The sequence below is a fragment of the Ascaphus truei genome, chromosome 2 (genome assembly GCF_040206685.1).
Source record: "Ascaphus truei isolate aAscTru1 chromosome 2, aAscTru1.hap1, whole genome shotgun sequence".
NCBI lineage: Eukaryota > Metazoa > Chordata > Amphibia > Anura > Ascaphidae > Ascaphus > Ascaphus truei.
The window spans coordinates 382,783,579-382,802,788 of NC_134484.1; positions in this window are offsets into that span (position 1 = coordinate 382,783,579).

Sequence of the window (19,210 nt, forward strand, 5' to 3'; positions counted from 1 at the left end):
CTGGGAGAGGAGAGGGAGGAGCGTAAAGTGGACTCAAAGTCAGGTAAGTGAATAGAGCGCAGGTTTCTGCAGAACCGGGGGGTAGATGGAGGTGGAGAAGGGGAGAAGCGAGATAGAGAGAATGAGATGAGGTGATGGTCAGAGAGAGGAAAAGGGGAAATGGAGAAATCAGAGAGAGAGAGAAGTTTTTAGTGAAAACCAAGTCTAAGTAGTGGCCAACCTTGTGGGTGCTGGCTGCAGTCCACTGTTGAAGGCCAAAAGAAGAGGTTAGAGAAAGAATGCGGGAGGCCAAAGGGAGAGAGGGGTCATCAATGTGGCAATTGAAGTCCCAAAGGAGAAGAACAGGGGAGTTTGAGGAGAGGAAGAAAGAGAGCCGGGATTCAAAGTGAGAGGGAAAGGCAGAAGGGGGATGAGTAGAGGTAGGTGGGCGATAGATAACCGCCACATGGACAGGAAGAGGAGAGAAGATCTGGACAGTGTGAGCCTCAAAGGAGGGAAAAGCAAGAGATGGAGGAATAGGAAGGGTTCGGTAACGACAGAGAGAGGCGATCAGGAGCCCCACGCCTCCACCCCTGCCATCAGTGCGCGGAGTGTGGGAGAAGGAAAGGCCACCATAAGAGAGGGCAGCTTCCAGAGCAGAGTCAGACTGAGTGAGCCAGGTCTCAGTTATAGCAATGAGAAGCAGAGAGTGAGAGAGAAAGAAGTCATGTACAGAGAGGAACTTGTTAGAAAGGGAGCGAGCATTCCAAAGGGCACAGGAGAAAGGGAGAGAGGAGGGAGGGTGGCAGGGGACGGGGATGAGGTTGGAGGGGTTGACACCAGAGGGAGTAGAGTTTGCAACTGGCAGACGAGGACGAGAACATGTAGGAATAGGGCAGGGACAAGGATTGGGAAAGATATCCCAAGAAGCACGGAGGAGAGGCATGCAAAGAAAGAGCATGTGTGAGGATGATTTGTAGGGGTGTTTTTTAGTGCAGGGGATATAGCTGTGTGGTGTCAGAAGGCGCAGGTAAGAAAGGAGTTCATGTGAACAGAGAATTGATGAAGGAAGGAGAGATGTAGATATATGAATAGTGTTAGAGACATAATGAGGCTGGTAAAAAGAAGTGCATAATTTGAGAAGAAATGAAGTCACAGCAAATATAAATGGTAAAGGCAGCATCACAGCAGTAATGATGCAGTCTGGTATTGATGATATCCACATGATGACTTATTGCAAATGACAACACGGTATCACATGCCACAGTGACATCATCATGCCACTAAACTACGGAGCAGAGCCACCCCTGAGCCTATGGGTAACAAAAAGGTAAGTCCCCCACTGTTTGAGGTGGTACATAAGCAAATTCAGACTGTAGCAAAGAAGAGGATCTTTCTTCTTCCTCTCCAGAAAAAGCCATATTTATGGTTCTGGATAGACTTGATGCAGTTTCTTAAAACAAACTATAGTGGTGAGAGGTGGAATTGCATACTAATGCATCATTTTTAAAGTTATAAGTAAGAGGACAACATTTTTTAGGACATATTCGCAAAAAGTCGATGTTGCTGGAAAATGCAATTTTCCCAGCAGATTCAAATTTTGGTGAAAGGTTTGCCTATCTCTAATGCTGTATACTCACTGGGACAGTGGACCTATTGGAGAGGAGTGTGTACCATAGGAGTAGAGTTGGTGGCATGGGGAGAGAATGGGTGATAAAAGTAGGGTTGAATGGGTGGCATCGATGTAGAGTATGATATGAGGGGAGTAGAAAGGAGACAGCTTTGAGTAGAACAGGGTGATAGCAAGATTAGAAATGTGATCTACAACATAAGGGTCAGAGAAGTGTACAGTATATTATTGAAAGAATAAAGATAATTCTGTAACTGGTACAGAAAAAAAAAAAGGAAACAAACGGAATAATGTAAATCACTGTTCTTTCTCAATTCCACTTCCCAAGTTCCAATTCCCTAACATTGCCTTATGAAATACTGTATGTTTGCATCTTATTGGTAATAATAATTTGTGTTGTCTGCAATAGAGAAAACAATTAGAACGTTTCCCTATACCGCCAATCACTGGCTGCTCCCATTGTCTGTTTCATTGTTTTTGTGTGCTCAGTGAGCATGCTGCTGGGACTGACCTTTTATGCCATTTTGCTCTTCTCTTAGATATTGCTGACAAAACACAAATAGGTGTGAATAAAAGCCTATATTAATCTTCCAGCTAGAGCAGTCATAAAGTGCATGACCCTATGAGCTGCTTTGCTCTGTACAGTGTACAGTATTTGTGTAGATAATTTTCTAAGGAGTCCCAGAAACCCCTTTCTTTATTAACAAAATTTTACGAGACGTACAGGAGATGTGGTTTATATATTTAGAAAGCAGAGGAAATTTATGAGTCTAATTTAAAATCAGAAGTATCCCATTATGCAGAGGGAGTTTTCTTCAGTAGCTATGATGAGTTATGACGTGTGAAGGTACGATGGCAAATGCAGCTGTCTGAACAATATTAACAAAAAGAAAACATTAAATGACAATTTAAATCAAAATAACATATTACGGATGTGAAATAGTTTCTTTAACAGTTAATCTTGGAATAGACAAAATAGTTTTGATAATTTTTCCTACCCAATACCAGTATGAAGTAATGTGAAATCTTCTACATTACATCTTTATCTAACTCTTCTGACATTGGTCTTCTGTATTTCAATTGAATGTGTTAAATAAAAATAAGAGGTTGTTCCTCAACTCATCCCAACCAGTGCGTAATATACTCAATGCATATTTATCTAAAAGGTAATGAACCCTTTAGAGGTTCTCAGGAAGTTGCAAGGGTCGGCATCTTTTCTGCGCCATTTTTCCTTTCCTTCGAGGGGAGATCATGCTCTCAACTCCAACAGAGTGGTAAACACTATCTGAGTTGAAACTGCTGTACACACTATTCAGTGTCATAAGTGTAACAGCCCCGAACATGAGATCACTAACGAAGTGATCACATGGTTGTAATCCAGGGAGTCCAGTGGCACTCTGGTACTGTCAGAATTCATGCAGCCTAAGGGTATAGAACTCCTATCTGCCTATTTGCCTGAGCAAATTTCTAAAGAGAACTAAACAGAACTGAAAGGTAATTTATCACTGGGGGGACTTACCAATGATGAAGGTGCATATCCCAACCTATGATATAAAAGTAAGCCAAGTTTGGGAACTTAGCTATATGTTGTCTCTGTTTTCTTTTTGAGGTCCTTAGAGTTTTATTTCATGGTATTCAAAGTATAGTGTATCCAGTCCAGTTCACTGGAATAAACAAAATCTGTGTAAGTTCACCATATCTTATTATCCTAAGAGGACATTCTAATAATTATCTAAGAACAATTTATTTTTTAATCATCAGAGGGCAGACAACTTAGCTAATGTCTTGACAAGACAGATGTTGGGCACAGGAGAAACAACCCTCTAAATCTCAGACCATATAGTAAGGAAAAGGCAGCATGTTGAGAGACAAGCAAGCTTAGGTTGATAAAAGTAAGGTAATGACATCATAGTCATTAGAATGTACAGTAAACTAATGCACCCAAACACAGACTTCATATCTTCTTTTGATAGCTGGAGTCTAATGATATAGTGGGAAAGGATGTTATAGACGGATTAGCCCTGATGAAATGGAAACAGACAATCTTCCTGGCAGTTAATAAAGAAACCTAAAAATTCAGATGTTAAAAATGACATTTGAAGTCACTAACCTTTCACTAATTGTGGATAACCTGTTTTGTTTTTTTTACCGAAAAATTCTCCCATCATTTTTTCCTACTGGTTTCTCCTAAAAAGTATAACTTATGTAACTTACCTATGCTGAAAGAAAAAAATCAACCAAGTACGGAATGCAAGTCCTAGTAAAGTACACATTTGGAATTGCAATCGCTTGCACATGAATGAGCTGGCTCAAACAGCTTGCAATCTTTGGGACTTTAATGAACCCATTTACTAAATGATATCTGAATTGCTGTGCTGGTATTGTTTGTAAAAAATGAATTGCATCCTGAAAACTTTACAGTATGCAACTACATCTTTAGATATTAGGTTAGGCACACATCTCTCCCTTATGTTTCCCATTTACTTTTTTGCTATAATTCAACAGCAGCAAATAAAAGATATGTCAGATTTTTTTTTAACAATGTTAAAATGCTTTTATGCCATTTCATTTCATATTTTAGAACCAAAGGAAGATTAATATTTTACCACATGGCAAATATAGTCTGTAGAGATGTGCAAATATCTATTGAAATCAGACTTTAATGTCATCTATTCCAATTTATTATCAGAAATGTAAAAAATTAGATACTGTAAATCATATATTATTAGAAGGCTGAGGCCGAAACAATTCAATCCACATCCTGATAATGGGAACAAAACCAGTTTCTTCATCTCATAAAACTATTGTACCAGTATATCATAAAGATGTATGTATATATTTATTCCTATTGTGCCAACTAGAAACACAGAATTGTACAATCTTTACAATAATACAATACAATAACAATACAAGGAATATAATGTTGATGGGATAAGTGTACCAGAACAGAAATGTAACATTGGAAAAAAGGTGTCTGTGTCGCAAAGAGCTTACAATCTAATCATCATATGGAGAGACTAACAGAAACAGTAGGAGTAAATTTGAGTGTATTGGTTAGAGTGTATTACACCATATCTTTGAGTGAGTAAACACTTTATTGCACAGGTGAGTTTTCAGATGGGTTGTGAAGTTAAATAGCAAAGGTGCTTGGTGGATGTGAAGAGTGAATTCCATAGGTAGGGTGCAACATGTGAGAAAAGTTGTATGAGTGGAATAGCTGTAGTTACACAGAGTATAGAAAGAAGATAGGCCTGAGCAGTGTGTAGAGATCGAGTAGGGGCTTACCGATTAACACTCTGATACAGTATAGGGAGGGGCATAGGTGTGGAGAGTCATGAAAGACAGAAGACTTTTGTAGTGAATTTAATAGGGAGCAAGGTTATATTTGCAGCAAATTTGTAATACATTGAATGGTAGAAAGAAATGAGACAAGTAATGAAAAAGTTGTAGTAGTCCAGACGGGAGAGAATTAGGGCATTTATCTACATTTTAGTAGTGAAGAAACAGAAAAGCTTGTATTGTAGCAATGTTGTAGAGAAAGAAGTACAAAAACAAAGAATGAAATGGATCAACTTGGTGCCTCAAATTATGCATGTGTTATATATGACCAATTGATTTATATCTGGGGTGTAATAATTAGTGTATGCAGTGTGTGATTAAAATAATATAACAAAAAAGATGAAGGGCTAAGAGAAGTCCCCCCAAAGTAAATCACTTATATGCACACCACTATTCTAAAATATAACATTTATTAGAAACCTAATTAAAACATAAATCACAAAGTTAAAATTAGAGTACACAGAAGATATCCTCAATATGGAGAATTCGATTGGACACTGTGGGGGCAATGCACTAAGCTGTGATAAGTCGTTTTAAGAGCGCAAACTTTATGTTTTATATGTCCTTATGAGATTATAGTTCTCCTCATTGTTCCCCATCAAACAAGAATTAAATATGTCAAATATAGTTCAAAAATACTTACATGATAAGGATCCATATACTGTAGTTGATCATACGATAACATGACACCTTCAACAAGGATGTCATTTCCCGAGGGGTAAATCGTGGGTTTCTTATGCCCTCCGTACGCACCTGGCTTGATGCTGGCCCCTCATCACTTCCATCCTCATCACTGTTCGTATGGTGGATAGTGTCCCTCTCTCCCTGTTCACTACTCCCGCTACCCTCACCCACCTGCACTCCCCCACCTGGAGTATCATCACGGGACGTACCTGCCCTGGCAGGACGAACCGTACCTGTACGTCCCACTCCTCTCCCACGCTCCACCACTCCCCCACTCCCACCAGCCACCGCACCACCTCCACTCCCACGTTCCACCACTCCACCAGCTACCGCACCACCTCCACTCCCACGCTCCACCACTCCACCAGCCACCGCACCACTTCCACTCCCACGCTCCACCAGCCACTGCACAACCTCCACTTCCACGCTCCACCACTCTACCAGCCACCGCACCACTCCCACGCTCCACCACTCCACCAGCCACCGCACCACTCCCACGTCCACTCCTACGTCCACTCCTATGTCCACTCACACATCCACTCACACGTCCACTACCACATCCACTCCCACTCATCCTCTCTATTTCACTCAGTCACAAAAAACAAATATAAACAAAAAGGACACACTCACAAAATTCTTTCACAACAACAATACAAAAATGTAGTGAACAAAAAAAGAAATACAATGCAACTCACTCAATAATCAACAACAAATCAGCAACTCTCTCCTACTACTACCAACAACTCAACTCCACTCCACTCTATCTCTCCTCTCCTCACAACTGCACCCACACATATTGCAGAAAATGTTCGCTTTTTATAGGGTGTCCCACAGAAATTGTGGCACCAAAGTGTGATTACAATTGGTGTCATGTGCTTGGCTAATTTCCTGACTTCATCTTGTCACCACTTAACCCCTACAGTACCATGTCCATACAAATATATCTATCTATAAAAGTCCCGATCACGTGACGCGGAGGTGTAAAAAGTACAGGGGATACCGACACCCCATAATGGGCCTGTATCTCCTGAAGTAGGGGGTCCCAGGACCTCCAAAAAATGTGAATCATCTCCGGAGACCCCCTGCTCATTTACAGTATATTAAAAAAACATATTAAAAAATATAATTATTTAGGTCATCTACACGCAAACGCAATTATGCTCCTTTGAGGTTCGTGTATGTCCCCTGACTTTCATGTGGGTCTGTGGCAGAGTCCATGTAACGAGGGAATCCATTCACTATAATATCGTAGTAAATTACTGTGTGTGTATATATATATGACACACACAGTAATTTACTACGATATTATAGTGAATGGATTCCCTCGTTACATGGACTCTGCCACAGACCCCCATGAAAGTCAGGGGACATACACGAACCTCAAAGGAGAAAAATTACGTTTGCGTGTAGATGACCTAAATAATTATATTTTTTAATATGTTTTTTTAATATACTGTAAATGAGCAGGGGGTCTCCGGAGATGATTCACATTTTTTGGAGGTCCTGGGACCCCCTACTTCAGGAGATACAGGCCCCATTATGGGGTGTCGGTATCCCCTGTACTTTTTACACTTCCGTGTCACGTGATCGGGACTTTTCAATTCTGCAGGGGATACCGGCACCACATATCAGGGCCTGTATCTCATGAAGTAGGGGGTCCCCGAGGCAGAACTCAATGCGGTTCACTCAATGCGGTTCAGCTCAGGGGACCCCCTGCTCCCGCACACTATTATTAAAATGTACATTAATGCTGCTTCATTACCATAGCAGATAGCTGCTACGGTAAGGAATTATTGATTATTGTTATGTGTGTTTTGACAGTAGTCTAGATGTGTAGGGGGTCTCCAGAGCTGAACCGCGTTGGTTTCAGCTTTGGGTCCCCCTACTTCAGGAGATACAGGCTCCTTTATAGGGTGCCGGTATCCCCTGCAGAATGTAAATAACCGGTCACGTGACGCGGAAGCTTTAAAGTGCAGGGGATACCGGCACACTATAACGGGGCTTGTATCTCCTGAAGTAGGGGGTCCTCGGACCTGAAACCAATGCGGTTCAGCTCCGGAGACCCCCTGCTCATGTACACTATAATTAAAATGTATTTATTTAGTGTACGATCGCCTGTAACAGCCTTGCATGTAGATGGCAAATCTCCATGCAAATGTTACATGCAGCTTTTTTTTCTATTTGCTAGTGTACGGGAAGTTTCAGTGCGCTAGCAGGGGGAAAAAACATTGCACGCATGATAAGCCAGTTTTTGGCACGTCCGATAGAAAATGGGCTCAGGGCCTTAGTGAATCGACTTCATTTTTTATCGGACGTGCTAATTTTTTTCAGGCCAGCGCGAAAGCTCGCAGCTTAGGGCATAGCCCCCTGTGTGTGAATATCAGCTACGTAGCCTTAAATAAACATGTGTCTCCAGTCACATAAGCTCTGACTAATGAGGGTGTTAGAGTGATCCAGAGATGAGAGGTGGCTAGAGTTGCCACAAAAATAGATGACAGCACTTAGGCATTGAGGATAGAGGTGCTGACAATATACACTTAGCTTAAGGGATCCTAAATAAGAGGTGTTCAGTGTGCAACATAGAGAGGCTAATACTAGGGTGACCAGATTTTCAAAATGAAAAACCGGGACACATTAAAAAATTATTTATAAGACAAATTACATCACGTGGCGCCCCCCGTTGCCATGACAACGAGACACTGACGTCAGGCGGTGACATGTTGCCATGACAATGTGGCATCAAGTGATGCCTCAGCGCCATAATGTGTCCCATTGTCATGTCAACTTGATGCTGCATGATGTCACGGCGCGTCTCGTTGTTATGGCAATGTGCATTACGTGACTTCGTGCAGTCATGTTGACTGAATTTGAAGGGGAGGATACAGCCAAAGGCAAGATAAATAAATATATAAAAAATAGATCTAAAAAAAAAATGTTATCACCACACAGAGCCACTGACCTACACCCACACACATAGAGCCACTGACCCACAGTTACTGACCTACACACAGAGCCACTGACCCACACACCCACACACAGAACCACTGACCCAAACACACATAGCCACACACAGCCAAACACAGAACCACTGACCCAAACACACATAGCCACACACAGCCACACACAGAACCCCCCACACACACACAGCCACACACAACCACACACAAAGCCACTGACCCTCACACACAGAGCCACTGGCCCACACACACAGAGCCACTGGCCCACACACACAGAGCCACTGGCCCACACACACACACATACACAACCACTGATCCACACATACATATCCTCTGACACACACACACATATCCTCTGACACACACACACACACACACACACACACACACACACACACAAACACACACACACACACACACACACACACACACACACACACACACACACACACACACACACACACACACACACACACACACACATTATCCCCGAAGACCTGCTGCAACCAGCTATGGGGATTGTGGTCTGTAATGACCATAAAAGGGTGGCCATACACATATGGCTGAAGTTTCCTGAGGGCCCCTACTATGGCCAGGCACTCTTTCCATAGCATGCTTGCGGCTCAGGTACACAATTAGGTGTTCAACCCCATCGTCACCCATCTGACTCAACACTGCACCAATGCCAAAGTTAGAGGCATCATTTTGAATCAGGAACAGCTTGTCAAAGTCAGAAGCTGCCAGGATCAGAGCGCTTGCCAGGGCAGCCTTGAGAGCTGGGAAGGCACTCTCACACTCCGGTGACCAAGTTACCATGTGAGGGAGCCTCTTTTTAGTTAGGTAATTCAAGGGTTTGGCCAGGGCACTGTAATTGGGTACAAACTTATGGGAGTAACCGGCAGTTCCCAGAAAGGCTAGCACCTGTTTCTATGTCATGGGAACTGGCCACCCAACAATGGCTTCCACCATGGCAGGCTCAGGTTTGAGATGCCCCCCACCTACCCTTTTCCCGAGGTATACAACCTCTTCCATCCCTAGGTGGCATTTAGCCCGCTCTAGCATGAGCCCTGCTTTATGGATGCTGGCTAGGACCGCCGCTACGTGAGTTAGATGGTCAGCCCAGGAATTACTAAACACGGCCAAGTCATCAAAGTACACCCTGGCATACCCCTGCATTCCATCCAGCAGGAGATTGACCAGACGCTGGAAGATACCCGGTGCATTCTTCATCCCAAATAGCATGATGAAAATACGTACAAACCATTTGGGGTGATGAAGGCTGACTTTTCCTGTGCCTTCTTAGTCAATGGGATCCCATGGCTCAGATCCATGGTGGTCAGATACCATGCCCCAGCGAGCTTGTCTAACAGCTCATCCATCCGAGGCATGGGATAGGCATCCCACACGGTCTGGTCATTTAACTGCCAGTAGTCTACCCAGAACGGGATGGCGCCGTCCTTTTTGGGAACAAGGACCACAGGCAAGGCCCAGAGACTCTATGACCTGAAGATCCTTCCCATCTCCAACATCTCCTCAATCTCCTTCTCCATGCTCCGCTTCACCTCCACAGACACTTGGTACGCAGACTTACAAAAGGGTCTCTGATCACTAGTGTTGACCGGATGATCAGTGAGGTGAGTCCTTCCCGGCTTGTCTGTGAACAGACTTCCATAGCTTCTTGGCAACTCTCGTGCCTACTTCCGTTGACAATCTGAGAACAGGGACCCCACCCCACATCCTCTACAGAGAATCCCTGTCTGGCCTCCCATAGGAGATCGGGCAGAGCTCTGCTTGCAGCATCTCCCGATGGTGGGCTACACACCGCCATCACCACCAGCCCACTCGCATGATATTCTTTAAACTTGTTGATGTCTACCTGAACCAGAGCTAGCATGTAATTTGACTCGATCACCCACCGGATTCCCAGATATGGGCCAGACCTGGTAGCTAGGAGTTTGTTCTGGTGAGTCTCAGAACAAGCACATGCTGCCCCGGGATCAAATCTCTACTACAGGCATTTCTATCATATCAGTGCTTCTTCCTTGAATGAGCAAGGCTCCCTTGAGGTTAGCCTGTGCTAATCCCATCAGATCTGACAACAGATCTCTGAGCTCCATCACATACTGGAGCACCGTCACATCCGTTGTGGTGGACTCCCCCTCCCATCTCTTCCGAAACAGGTCGAGTTGTCCACAAACCCGGCGCCCATATAGAAACTTGAAGGGCGCGAAGCCAGTAGACTTCTATCTCATCTTCCTGGATGCGAACAGTAGGTACTGCAGGTGTGCTTCCCAGTCCCCTCCTTCATCTTCCCAAAATGCCTGCAGCATTTGTTTCAGGGTGCCATTGAACCACTCACACAGTCCGCTTGTTTGGGGATGGTAGGGGGCCATGCGGAGAAGGGTCACCCAGCACGCAGCCCAGAGACTTTGGAGCAGCTCACTTTGGAGAAGCTCCCTTGACAGTCAGGATCTCACTAGGGAAACCTACCATAGTAAACATATTTATGAGCACCTCGACCACCTTCTGGTGTCAATGGAGGAAAGTGGCACCACCTCCATGTTACTGGTCGCAAAGTCCACGACCATTAAAATATACCTTTTCCCTGACCTACAACAGATCATCAGGGTCCGATGATCTCTACCACCAGTCACTGGAATGGTTCCCCATTCACTGGAATGGTTCCCCAATCCCCTCTGGGGGGACTTCGCCCAATCGTCTTGCATCCCCACTCACTGGTAGGTATCGCAGGTGCGGCAGAACACTGATGCCTCCCGTGACACCCCTGGCCAGTAGAAATTCTGGGCCAGCCTGGCTCTCATATGGGTAACCCCTTGATGCCCTGTCAGCGGAATCGTATGCGCTAAGTGCAGCAACTTTGCCCGGTACTGATTAGGTACCACCAACTGACATTTGGCTTTCCATGGTCTGCCCAGAGCTGCCGGAAATTTTTCCTGGAATAAGAGTAAAAGGCACCACAGGATCCGCTTGGATCCATACTTAGAGGACGGTTCTGCAGCACGCTCCAAGCTTGGGTCCATCTGTACGGCTTCCCGGAATGTCTGACTCTGCTCCAGCCCACTGGCCCTATTCACACATTCAGGGATGTTGGTCTCATTCAAGGCAGTTAACCTTCTCTGAAATGTCCACGACTGGAGGCAACAATGTCGGGGAAGTGAGGGGTTCAGTATTGATATCCTAAACAACAGTTGATGCAGGGTTGGGTTCCTGGAGACTATGGCTCCGGGTCACAGCGACCACAGCTACTGCATCGACCTCGTTGACCTGCATCGGAGTCAACGCAAGTCATTGCCCAACAGTACAGCAGCATCTAAGCCGGCAGAATGCCGACATCACAGAGACCTTGGCCCACACCCCAGTCCAGAACATGTGGGCCACTTGGAGGGATTTGGCGCTACCATCTGCCAGGGTCACCCTCCTCCCATCCCTGGGTAAAGGTGCTCTGGTCCAAACATATCAGACCTAACCAGAATAACAGCAGCATCGAAATCCATCATACCAGTGGTCCTCTGTTCCCAAATGTCACCGGTTAGAGCTGCTTGATGCAGTCAACCGTAGGACCAAGACCAACAGTGGAAACCTGGGATGCTGGTTAGACTGGAACAGCAGGGTTGGTTTCTTTGGTCTCTGCAACTGGCATTGGGAACGTTGGTGAGTGTGCTGGATTCTCTGGGCTGCCTATCCAGGCGATAACCAGGGCTGCTGGGGTACATTGCCCAGACCCTGCAGCTTGGGGCATGAGAAGGTTGGGACAGTCGAGTTTCATGTGCCCTGTCGGGTTGCACCTGAAGCACCGATATTCATGTGTGAACATGGTGGGCGCCGGCCGGGTACTGGTAGGCGCTGTGGCTGGCCACAAGGAGCTCGAGCATGTTCTGGTGGGATCAGGCGGTTGTGGCTGGAATGGCCCTGCAGGTTTAAGGGGCACTATGGCCGCCTCTGTAGCTGAGGACGTGTGGCCACAAAGTCATCTGCCAGGGCAGCTGCTTGCCTCGCACTAGCCAGTTTGCAGTCGGTGACCCACTCTCGCACCTCAGGTAAGCATTTTATCATGAAATGCTCTTTTACCATCAGGTCAGGAAGGGCCTTAAAGGTTGTCACCTCACACCCAGTGATCCATCATTTAGACTGGTGCACTAGTCGGGACATGAACTTGTGGTGCAGGTCCTGGGTCCCTTTGTTCAGGTCTTTGAACTTGGTCTGGTAGGTCTCTGAGATAATGGCATACTGTGTCAGTAGAATCTCCATCACAACCGGGTAGTGCCTTGCAGCCTCCTCCATCTCACGATGTGTCACGGCTTCATTGCCGCATAGCTGAGGGACCAAGTATTTGACCCAGTCCTCCTCAGGTAAGTCATGCATTTTGCAATAATTCTCAAAGGACCACAGATATCCATTGATGTCCTCGCAGAACATTGTAAAGCTGCCATATGTGTGTTGGGGTGCACAACTGGCCCGGGACCTCCTACTTCCAGAGGACAAGTGGGACTTTGATTGGATGGGTTCATGAGCAGTCAGGAGCTGGAGCAGGGTGACTCGCTCAGCAGCAGTGGGCCCGCTCCTAGGTCTTCCAGCGCTCGCTGGATGTATGCTGGCTATGAGGTTTTACAAAGTCCGTCCCAGGTTTTCTGAGTCTGGACCAGGATTTTACTCTAGCTCACCCTCTGTGACAGGATCCTCCATGTTTGCTCCTGGCACCTTCCTTTAAAAGGACAGCCCTGTAAGCAGCAAGTTGCCGAGCAAAGTATCTGTTCAGGCTAAGTACATGCAACGCACTTACCTTTTGTTTTCCTCGTTACCAGACCTGGCTACGCACCTCTTCCGCCTACCTCAACGTCTGCATTCTCACTGACTACGCAACTTTGCTGCCAGTCTTGAACTTCAGCTCAAAACTCACTATTCTATCAGGACTATGTCCCTCGGCTCAGGTTAGATCTTTCACATTCCTACTTCAGCCCTGCGGGTCCATTTCCTGCTTGAGATGAGCATTGTTACACTGGCTATCCCACCTCCGCTGCAGGTGGCCCAGCCGTAGCCTCCCCCAACTTATCGCTGGAGTTGTCGGGCAATGAATGTAGTCCGGAAGGGCCCGGAACTACCTCAGGGCTGGCCAGTGCCACAGCACTACGGCTCAAATGCTACCAGGTCAGCAATCAGCTGCTTCTTGTTGTGGTTCCAAAGTAAGTACTCTGAACTCCTTACACCGGAGTGCAATCCGGTCCTTGGTCCGGGAACGATACTTGGTTGGCATCCTTGTAGTCTGGTCTTTACGTTGACTTAGTTACAGGGAATGGAAAGGGGTGTGTGTCTGAGTACTGTACAGTTGTAAATTTGAGTTCTGTGGCCTTCATGATGGAGACCTCACTCAGGACACATATCCCTGAAGAATATCAGTGCTGAGCCTGGCGATCCCACCAGAAAAAATAGCCTGTCACGGAAGACCAGGACAAATACCAGGGATCAACATGCCAGATGAAACACAAGAGTTTATAAAATTAATTTATTGGAAAAATGTTTTCAACAATTTTACAAATAAATAGACACACATACCCAACCAGGGACCACTGGGGATACCATGCAGACCTATTTGCAGGGCCCTACTTGCAGAGATTTCCCCTGCCCTTCTTCCTGCACAGTGCCTACAGGACTGATTTGCTGACCTGTGACAGCACTGTTGCTCTGCTTCTGCAGCTGGAAAAACCACCAGAACTGGAGCTTGAGCTAACTAGGGATCTCCCTCCCCACCTTTTAATACCTTTAACCCACAACTTTGAAACATTCAGAGCCAGGTGCTGTCTACATGATCAGCCCCTGATTGGTGGATTGAAATGCAACATAAAAAGAGAAATGCAAAATGCTACAGGGAAAGGTCACACACACTTTTGCAACATTTCTCCTGCAAACTAAATTAACCCCTGGTCCCTGCAGGACCATGTTTATAATACAAATATATATATATACATATATAACAAAATACCAATGTATTATTGAGAGGTAGGGGAAATGGCAGGCTTGACTCTTTATTAACAGCAGCCACATTTACCCCTACTGTCACAGCCTGTGTATAGGAAAGGATCAAATATAGCTCCAGGATAAACACTGTACATTAAAAAAAGATATTGCTGTTTTCCTGTTTTTTTCTAAACACTGTACATTGCAATAAAGCATTCTGAGCTCAGGCTCCACCAGCAGAAAATACACAAATAATCTTCCAATGCAGCAGCCTCCAGCAAAGAATCAAGCAGGCAGACACTGGAACAACTCTCAGGGAATGTGAATGCAGGTCAGACAGGGTCCTCTCAGACACCGAAGCAGACAAACGGCAGCCCTTCATGTTTCACTGGGTAACCAACTTCCTCAGGGGCTTTCCCTGGGAGGTATGACAAGTAACCCCCCTCCCTGGGGCAACTACCCAATTTGACACCCCTCCTACCAAGAACAATGAAGTGAATTAAGATAAAACCCTCGAGTGCACCTAGGCACCAAGACTTTGGGGCCCTTTCTCGTAGTTTGTTTTTACAAAAATGGTATACAATGGTATCCCCTTCCCTCAATACATACAATAATCCCCACCCCAATATATACAATGACCCCCTCCCAATAGATAGATTTACCCCCTCGCCAATACATACTGTATACGTACTATGAATCCAACCCCAATACATACAATGACTTCTCCACCAATACATATACATACAATAACCCTCCCACAATACATACAATGACCCCTTCCCCCAATACATACATATGCAATAACCCTCCCCCTTATCGTAGATACTGCTAGACAAGGGAGATCTCCAGTCAGGTGATGTGCAATGCGGATCCGACTGATTGCAGGCAGATGTGACTTCCGGATGAGCCCCAACTTCCGATTTGCGCGGGGGTTGCTCGCATCCCTTAAAGTGACATCACATAATTTTGAACTAATGTAACCTATCACATGATAGACCAACCAATGGGATTATCTTTAATTCCATTGGCTGTAATACCATATGATATAGTCATGTGGTTTGAAGCAGGTGACGTACCTCCTTTGGAGATTACCACACATCCTTAACAAAAAAAAAAAAAAGAAGGAGGTGGGCACATTATACAGCATCCAATCAGACTGTACCATCTGACCTGAAAATGTGACGTCACAAGCCCTATATAACGCCTGCACGTCTCATTTAACTGGATGAAGCCAACGAGAGAACATCCTGTTCTGGATTTACCATGGGGTTTTGGATTGACAGATAAAGATACTGTAGAAAATTAAAGAAAAGAAAGAAATAATGACAGATGAAGAAAGAAGACGGTGATAGAAGATAAAAGAAAGAACAATTTTGTTACCTGTTCCGGATTTTCAAGGTGGATGGCGTTTGATTGACTTTGAAGACGTCGTGGTACGAGAGCTTGCAGAATCGGTGGGATTCAGAGGGTCAACGCACTTCTTAAGGTAAGAAAAATATTGAATGTATGTAATTTAAATTTTACAGGTTTTTTATTGTATTTTTTTCTTATTATATTTTTCATTGCCCATTGACTCATAATGTATTAATCTTTGGCTGTTTAGGGTACAGATCAATACAGTGATAGCAATGCATTTTTTGGCAAATACTTTTTTCTATTGATTGTTGTTTTTTATTATTATGTTTATTGTTTGGCTTAAATTGTTTGTAATTTGGATGGTTTGTTTTTATTTAATTTTCCGATTGTTTAGCGCTTTTAATTCATTCTTTCTTTTGTTGGCTACTGGTTTTAATTGATGTGTTGGCTAGTGGTTTTATTAATTAATTGATTTGTTGTCTAGTGCTTTTATTTAATTGGTGGGCTAGTTCTTTTATGTATTTAATTGGTTGGCTAGTGCTTTTATTTATTGAATTGGGGTGTTTAAGTGCTTGTGTATATATTTTATTATTCTGCATTTTTGGCGTTCATGCTTTTTTATTAGGGTGACCATTGACAGCTGTAGTGGCTTATCATGCCCATATTATATGGGTATGATGTACTGCTATGCCAATCAATGGGTACAGGGCGGGTATAGTGGGCACGGATTGGTGGTTAGGTCTCCCGGGTGGTAGTGGTGGAGGGTGCCTAAACCCCTTCATTGCCTCAGTGGCTATCCGCTAAGGTAATGAAGTGGCTTTAATGTAAATTTTGTTTAGTGTGCATGAGCAGGGGGTCTCCTGAGCTGAACCGCATTGCTTTCAGCCTCAGAGACCCCTACTTCCTGAGATACAGGCCCTGTTAGGGAGAGCCGGTATCCACCTGCAGGATTTAAATTCCATGGTCACATGACACAAAAGATTTAAAAGCACAGGGGATACCGACACCCCATACCGGGGCCTGTATCTCAGAAAGTAGAGGGTCCCCGAGGCTGAAACCAATGCAGTTCAGCTCAGGAAATCCCCAGCTCATGTACACTATTATCAAAATCAATATTTTTACTACACGATCACCTGTAAGAGCTCTTACAGGCTATGATTTTTTCTATCAGCTATCGCGCTATAGAATTTATAGCACGACAGCACTGATACAAAAAAACAGCTCGCACAATAGTGCATTTTTTTCCTCGGACTTAAAAAAAATGACCTTCACTTCTTAGTGAATCCCACTTTTGCCTTCATGTCTTATAGCACGATTAAAAAAATGCATTGTCGTACGCAAAAGCACTGATTTTATCACTGCTTTGTGAATCATCCCCATTGTCTTTACTCATGGAGTCAGCCCTTCTCCCTGTCTTCTTACTTTTATTTTCTACTTTCTTTTCTTCGTTTTTCTTCCAGATATTGACTCGTAGTCTTCTTCCTGTAAAATGACACTTCACAGGCCATATATAAGACCTGTGATGTCACATTTTATCAGTCACATGTGATCCTCTCATTTTTAAATCTTAGACAAAATGAAGCAATCACATGGTACATTAAACAACCTGATTGGTTGATGTACCAGGTGATTCATTCCATTTTTTTTTGTGCTATTTGAGGTCACCTTTTTACATCAACCAATCAGACGAGAATATCGTGATATTCAAATATTTACAAAAATAGCAAAGCACTGCAGTCTGTGGGGACAAAAACTCTGTTACATGAACTAATATTGTCTTGGCGGAGCTATGGAAGCCTGAAGTTTAAAAGAGTCCAATGCAATCTGATATTGTTATGGGTTGCAAGAGAATCAACATACATAGCAACTGTAACCTCAAGAAAATAAATTTTAAGCATTATATGAAATACAGCAATATAACCAAAATAAATTATATAAAACAAAAAAAAACATTTCAAATCAACAGAAAATTTCCCAGTAGAGGAAACCGATACACAAAATATCTTTTTAAAAGACAAATTCTTTGATGTGGGAAAATATGTCAAACTCACTACTAAAACTGATGTACTTTAAGCAGGGTCTTAACCATTTTTTTTAACCATTAACTGTTTTGCTTAAACTCGTGACAACCTTACTCTTCTAATACGATGCTTCTTCTTTGTATTAGAACTATTTATTTGACCCAAAATGCAATTTTTTTTTAAATATAGTATTTTTTGGTATTATTTAAAAATGTTCTATAAATTCTTATGTAGCACTTACTGTACTGTGTAATATACAAGATTAATAACACTCCAATGTGTCACAAAACCCTGGCTGAGGATCTTTGACTTAAAGGAAGAGACCTTTTTAATCTTTCACGGGAACAATTCAATCCAGAATGACATTGGAAAATATGTAAAATGTTATTTCATTTAATAAAAAATTAAAAGGCATTGGTCTCTATATTAACTTGTAATGAATAAAAAATAGCCTCTGTTGTCAAAAACAAGACAAAATGTATTATATAACAATCCCTTATTACGCTAAAGGAAAACAACACTGGCAAGTTTCTCTAACAGGAGAAATGCAGTAGAACAAAGTAAGAAAATGTAACAAAATCCTGTTTCATTAAATGATTTGGTAAATCTCTGTATTGGAGTCTTTTCTTACTCACTATCACCACCTAAATGTCAGTCTGATGGTTTATAGCCCACTGGCTATTGTAAAACTCCGAAACATTGATTCATAGTAATAAGTATACTTCAAAGCAGGTATTCTCTTAAGGGAATATTTAATGATGGAATTAAAAACTAAAACAGTTAGTCTAGAAATAGCCTGCAAAGATATTGGGCCTCATGCAGAGAGCAGCGAATTTTAAAAATGGCGAATTTCATAAAAAGGAGCTTTTTTGGAGAGTTTTAATCTCCATATGCAGAAAAGTGCGAATTCTGCTATGTTTAACATGGATGCGTCTGGCGAGTTTAAATTGGCGAGATGCGCGCTTCGGAAACATGTAAAAACAAATTCGCGCCTTTTTTTTTCCCTTTGCAATGGCCGCGAGCGCCAGTTTTTTTTGGCGAGGCAAAACGGAGACAATCGCGCCATTTTATTGGCGCGAACAGCCGCTAGATGCCGTTCGCGCCTCTCTGCATACGGATATATTTTAAACTGGCGAGATTGCGGTTCTCGCCAGCCGCGAGGCGAGTTTTACAAACAGAAATGAAAAATTGGCGCGATTTTCGGAAATCTCCATTTTCTGCTGTTTTCTGCGCGATTATCTCCAAAAAATGGCGAATTTCGAAAATTCGCT